Source organism: Rhinopithecus roxellana, chromosome 4 (genome assembly GCF_007565055.1).
Source record: "Rhinopithecus roxellana isolate Shanxi Qingling chromosome 4, ASM756505v1, whole genome shotgun sequence".
Classification (NCBI taxonomy): Eukaryota; Metazoa; Chordata; class Mammalia; order Primates; family Cercopithecidae; genus Rhinopithecus; species Rhinopithecus roxellana.
In genome coordinates, this window is record NC_044552.1 from 9,657,640 (window position 1) to 9,663,419 (window position 5,780).

The 5,780-nt window shown below is 40.1% G+C and overlaps 1 non-coding gene across 1 annotated transcript; it reads right to left on the reverse strand.

Moving 5' to 3' along the window:
* Window positions 1-269: 269 nt before the first annotated feature.
* On the reverse strand, window positions 270-395 carry LOC115897193. The gene has a single exon (XR_004057122.1). It is a non-coding gene; the product is annotated as a U6atac minor spliceosomal RNA (small nuclear RNA).
* Window positions 396-5,780: the final 5,385 nt, after the last annotated feature.

Here is a 5,780-nt window from a genome sequence, read left to right on the forward strand (position 1 = left end):
TGGGTTTTTGAGAGTAAAGGGCAGGGTGGAGGCGGGGGATACAGAATAGAAAGTTGTTCATTCCGTCTTTCATGTATGTGCTTGCTCCGGAGATTTTTAAGTCAACCCCATTTCTTGTTAAGTCAAACCCATTTCTCCTTCAATGGGATGGATTTGAATCCTTCCCCAATACTGTTGTATGAGAAACGAACCATCAACATAGAAACAATTCTCAAAAGTCAGTGATTTAGCAGTAAAAGGTGCCATATTTAACTTTATTTTATTTTTTATTTAAATAATGGTTAGATGCTACGAAGTAGGTGGCAATGCCTTAACTAAATGCTTGTTGTCAGGCCCGAGGGCCTCTTCCGTCCTTGTCAAGGGGAATGCCAACCTACTCTCCTTTTGTACAACTCTGAAGTCAATTTTAAATTTTTCTTTAGAGAAATCAGTTCTTTGGGATTCTCCAATCACTACCCTTTGTTCCCGCCCAAAGCCTACTCTTGTACTCGGATAGTATGAATAAGACCAGACATATTTTCTTCATTACAAAAAAAAAGTTGGGACAAGCATTGCTTTGGTTTAAATACTTTCAGAAACCATACAAATACTGGAGGAACAATTGACAGTAACAGTGAAAGCAAATAAAACTTGGTTTAAATATAGTTATCCCCTTCTTCCCCTCTTTCTTTCTCTAATAATAGAGCATTTATTAGATGAAACAAAGTAGGATCTGGTGTTTCCAGGGTGGGTAACATACACAAGTCGAATCTCCAGTTTCAATGTGTGAATGTGTGGTCTCACTGTAATCTTTATGAAGGCCTCAGCAGCTCAAGATAAGAGTTTACATTTCAGAATCCGTGAAAGCAAACTTAAAAATACGAAAAAGATGCCAAAGTAAATGCAAATGCAAGCTGCCTCTAGTTTCTCATTTAGAAGTTATATATTTGGTATTATAAGAAGACCAAAAAAGACACCTGAAGGGGGCTTATCCTCCATGCACAGAGACATGTTTATGACCCCACCAGAGTTGCTCCATCCCAGATGTCTGCAGTGTGGTCTGGACATCTGTTTTTAATAGTTTCCAGGCGTGCCAGTGAGAACATTATCACAAATGGGTTGAATATGATTTGCACAAGGAGTGGAGGTTGTGGGGGAAACAGACAGCTAATAGAGGTTCAATAGTTTGGATAGTTCTTAATTTTCATGAATAACTCTGGGAGTGTGATGCTGAGCTCGATATAATTCAAATGCACGGTGCTTTGTTAAAAGGGGTATCTTGTAAAAACTTTCCATTCTATATTTGTTACACAGAGAACACCTATTTTAAAATCCTTTTGTTTCTTGACAAAGAAAGATTACGAGCTGTGGGGTAGATAGGTGGGAAGGGGCAATATCCCTCTCATGTCATTTACCCATGTGCATGTCAGCTAACCCTCTTACTACCACTGCCGGAACCCGAAAACAGCCCCTTCTTCAGGTCAAAAGGTGAACAGATCCAGAGGGGTATATAGGAGGGAAATAGCATTGAGAGGGGCTCTGCTGACTGTGCGGGCTGACTATGCTTAGCTCTGTTCCAGGCGTGGCCAAGGCACGCGACCTTTCAGGACACCCCACAGACTCTGCTATTGGTCATTTTCTTAGTGGGCAAGAAAACACCAGGGCCAGTAGAACCAGAGCCTACTGAATGCCAAGCCTGATTTTTTGTTTGTTTGTTTGTTTTTGAACTCAAACTTAATTCTAGGTTGGAAGCAAATGCAGGAGGAAAGAGAAGCAAATCCATTAGAAAGGGGAGGGAGTCAAGAATTACTTTGGAATAGCACTGTGCATTATCCATTCACCTGTGTTCTTCCTATCATTCTTATCATCTGTGTTTACAGTAAAGATTTTCTAAGTTGTCATTTTATCAAGTATCCTAAAGAGTAGGATTCCCCAACCCCTGGGCCAGAGACCAGTACCAGTCCATGGCCTGTTAGGAACCCGGCCACACAGCAGGAGGCAGGCAAGCGAGTGGAGCTTCATCTGTGTTTACAGCCACTTCCCATTGCTTGCATTACCGCCTGAGCTCCACCTCCTGTCAGATCAGCAGCAGCATTACATTCTCAAAGGAGCATGAACCCTGTTGTGAACTGTGCATGTGAGGGATCTAGGTTGCTGGCTCCTTATAAGAATCTAACCCTTGATGATCTGTCACTGTCTCCCATCACCCCGAGATGGAACCATCTAGTTGCAGGAAAACAAGCTCAGGGCTCCCACTGATTCTACACGATGGTGAGTTGTACAATTATACAATTATTTCATTATATATTATACTGCAAATAAAGTATACAATAAATGTGTAAATAAAGTGCACAATAAATAAAGTGCACAATAAATGTAATGCACTTGAACCATCCCAAAACCATATTCCCCACAACCCTGTCTGCTGAAAAATCATCTTCAATGAAACCAGTCCCTGGTGCCAAAAAGGTTGGGGATCGCTGCTCATGAGGACAAGAGAAAAATAAAAATTTGGCATCTATAGTTTTATCTCTATTGATTCCTTAAAACTGTATCAACAAATGTATTTTTTTCAATTAGTTATTCATTCATATGATATCAGATTCAAAAGTATAAAAATATGTACATAGAAAAGTATTTTTCTTGCCCCATCTGTTGGGCATTCTTTCTTGGGGTCACTAATGACTTTATCCCTTCAGAAATATTCTCTATAACTTACATTTTAAACCTGAATATTTTTCCTGGCAAAGTGAAGAAATACCAAGATGATTTTTGAGTTCTAATCTGTTATTGCAACACTCGATAACGCTGCGTAAGTGTGTTTCAGAAACCAAGTTACATGCTCAATAAGCTTACTAGGGACCACAAAAGAAGTCCATGGTATAGTTTCCGGCCTCAAGGAATTTAAGATTCTGACAACCAGAGAGATCATATGCATAATGTAAATATATCTTACTGAACTGAGCACAAGGCATTGTAATTTCCTTCCCTTTGATTAGGATTGTCTTGACAATAGACTTTTCTCATTTATCTTTTTATATACATGGGTCCTTGCATGGTGCCTGGCCCAAAATAGGCAGTCAATAAATGATTGTTGAATGAAGGCATGGATGAATGAATGAATGAATGAATGGAGAGTGGATCGAGAAGTCAAAGCAATGCTTGAGAGAGAGAAAATCCTACTAATGGCCTGCAATGGCTGGCAATAGTGAAACAGAGAGTACCCAGACATTGGAATTCTGAGAGTCTCCCTCAGGAAAAAGAGAGGGGTGAGGTTCCATGGAAAAGGTGGAGACAGGAAAGAGAAAAAGGAGGGAGTGTGAAAACCATTCTAGGTGTGGTGAGCTGGGTGAACAGGAAAAGCAAATTTATGGCGGCAGAAGTGCACGGTTTGCTAACCAAGACCAGAGAGGACATTGACTTGATGCAAGCATCATTTTTCTTTTGAGATTTGTTGAAAATTCGGAGAAGCATGATGAAACTGAATTGTGATGAGCCCTGAAAGTCAGCAGAGGGATTTGAGCTTTATCCCAAAGGCATTAGAAAGTGATTCAAAGCTTTTGAGCTGGTGAATGCTTTGGAAAAGTAATCTGATAAACCAGAAGCCAGGAGACTGACTTATTAGGTATTGTGATATTTGAGGCATTGGATGATAATTTTTAGGAAAGGGTGCAGTTCTGGGAATGGGAAAGAGAAATTGATCTTAAAACATTTTTGGGGGATGTACCAAGGGCATTTGATAGTTGATGAGACAATAGAGGAGAAAAAAAGGGACAGTTTTTGTTTAACCTCAGTTATCTAGAATGCCACTAATCCGATGCACTCACATTTATTGAACACCTACTGTGTTCAAGGCCCTACACATTTCATAGAGCAGATCCCTCAGATACACAACTGGACCTCATCAAGAACTGAGTCAATACAAATGTCCTTATTGGGATATTAGCTAACTAAAAGGTTTTCTGGATATTGATCACATTTATTGACATGTTCTACTTATTTAACTTTTTCAAAGGGGGAAAGAAGAGCTGTAAAATGCTCTTGAAATCAGGTTTGATGGCAATTAGAATGATCCATCTGCAAGGAGGGTGCATTTTGTTGTGCCATCTTTCTCTCCTCCTTCTTTGGTTCTGACATGTTCACAGTCATCCCAACCCCATGATTTTTTCAGTCCCTGGCCGGGGCTCTCTGGACTTGTTTGCTCATAAATCCTGTCCTCTTTTAGAACTTGTGGTTTGTGAAAGATTGATAACTGGTGTCAGGTCCCCTCCCTCCGCAGCCCACCCTCTGTGGTCGTTCCATAGTGGTATATAACAGTGACACTTCAGAAGCCACAGAAAGAACTGGGAGGATTTACTTGTTAACAAATAAATTATTGCTGCAGAGTGAAATGCCAGTCCAAGCCTGGGGAACACGTTGCTTGGCATTTGCTCAGGGTTCTTCATAATCTGGTTCAGTCAGTTTTGGTTTTATGAATTTTTTGCTTTTTGGGGTCTAAAAACCAGTTTGGGATGCGTTCGTCTTTCCAAGCCTCCCTTATTCCATCTTAAAGTGCACACACACACACACACACACATGCTCCATTACTATGTGCCTTCAGCACTTAGTTGTCCATAACAAAAAGTGGAAATTGCCCCAGAACGTGACATGACTTAGAAAATAGTAAAAAAATTTGGATAAGGCTGAACAAAAGCAAGGAAAAGAAAGGGAGAAGAAACACTCCCCCTTAATCAAATCCTTCATTTCCCCTAGAGCAAGCGGTTCTTAATTATATTGAATGAGCAGACACAACAGTGTGCCACAAGCTGCTCCAAACAGCTGTGGGAAGTCTCCATTTTTCAGGCAGACATGGCCAGGGAGGAGGACTCCACTGGCCAGTCTGCACATTTAGATCAGGATTATTTCTGAGGTCTGTTCCTGGGCCTGTTTGGGAGGAAGACCAAGGCTTGTTTCCCTCCAGCTGTGTTTTTCTGTTGACGTTCTTCTGCAATTAAATATTTCAACCAGGCTTTCAGTGGGTTCTTCCAGATCTGTCATCTACTCTACTTTACTAATAGTTGACTGTGGATGGATTGGCATTTCCGTGAGTTCACTCTTTGGTCCAGAAACCTGCTGAACTTGTCTCCAGCTACAGAACAAGAGTTTTCTTCTCCTAACCTGTCGCTTAACTACAGGTTTGCAAACAGGAAAGAGAAGACGCTCACTCCATCATCTTTCCCTGGTCACCCGCTCCCAATTCCAGTTCCCACTCTACTTATAGCTGCTTATTTTCTTAGCTTTACATGTCTGGTTTCTGTGTGAAAAAAATACGAATGCATGCGAGAGAGGACAACTCTTTAAAAATAAATGTTACTCCCTGTTTACAAGATATTTGTCAGCAAGAAGACTGTGCTTGTTCTTCTTTTCCTATTGTATTTCTTTATCTCTCTTTATTTATCATATGTAACCACAACCAAATTATAGCATGGAAAGAAACGCATTCTGTAATGTGGGTTTATTAAATTTCCTATCATCCTCCTTTTATGTTTCTTTCAACAGACATTTTATCATCCCAGGGGATGTGAAAGAGTTTCCCATGTAAATAGGCCTCTAAACCACCACATTTTCCATTCTCGTTGCTTCTCATGTAGGTTCTTTATTGATTGTTTTCCCTTTTTACTTTATACAATTGTAAATAAAAGAAACTACTAGTTAAACTTTACATCACTGAATCAATTGTATTCTATTCATTAGCTGATAAACTTCTCATAGATTTACAGCATTAGAACTTTCTTTTTGGTCTGATAACAATTGTAACGTCA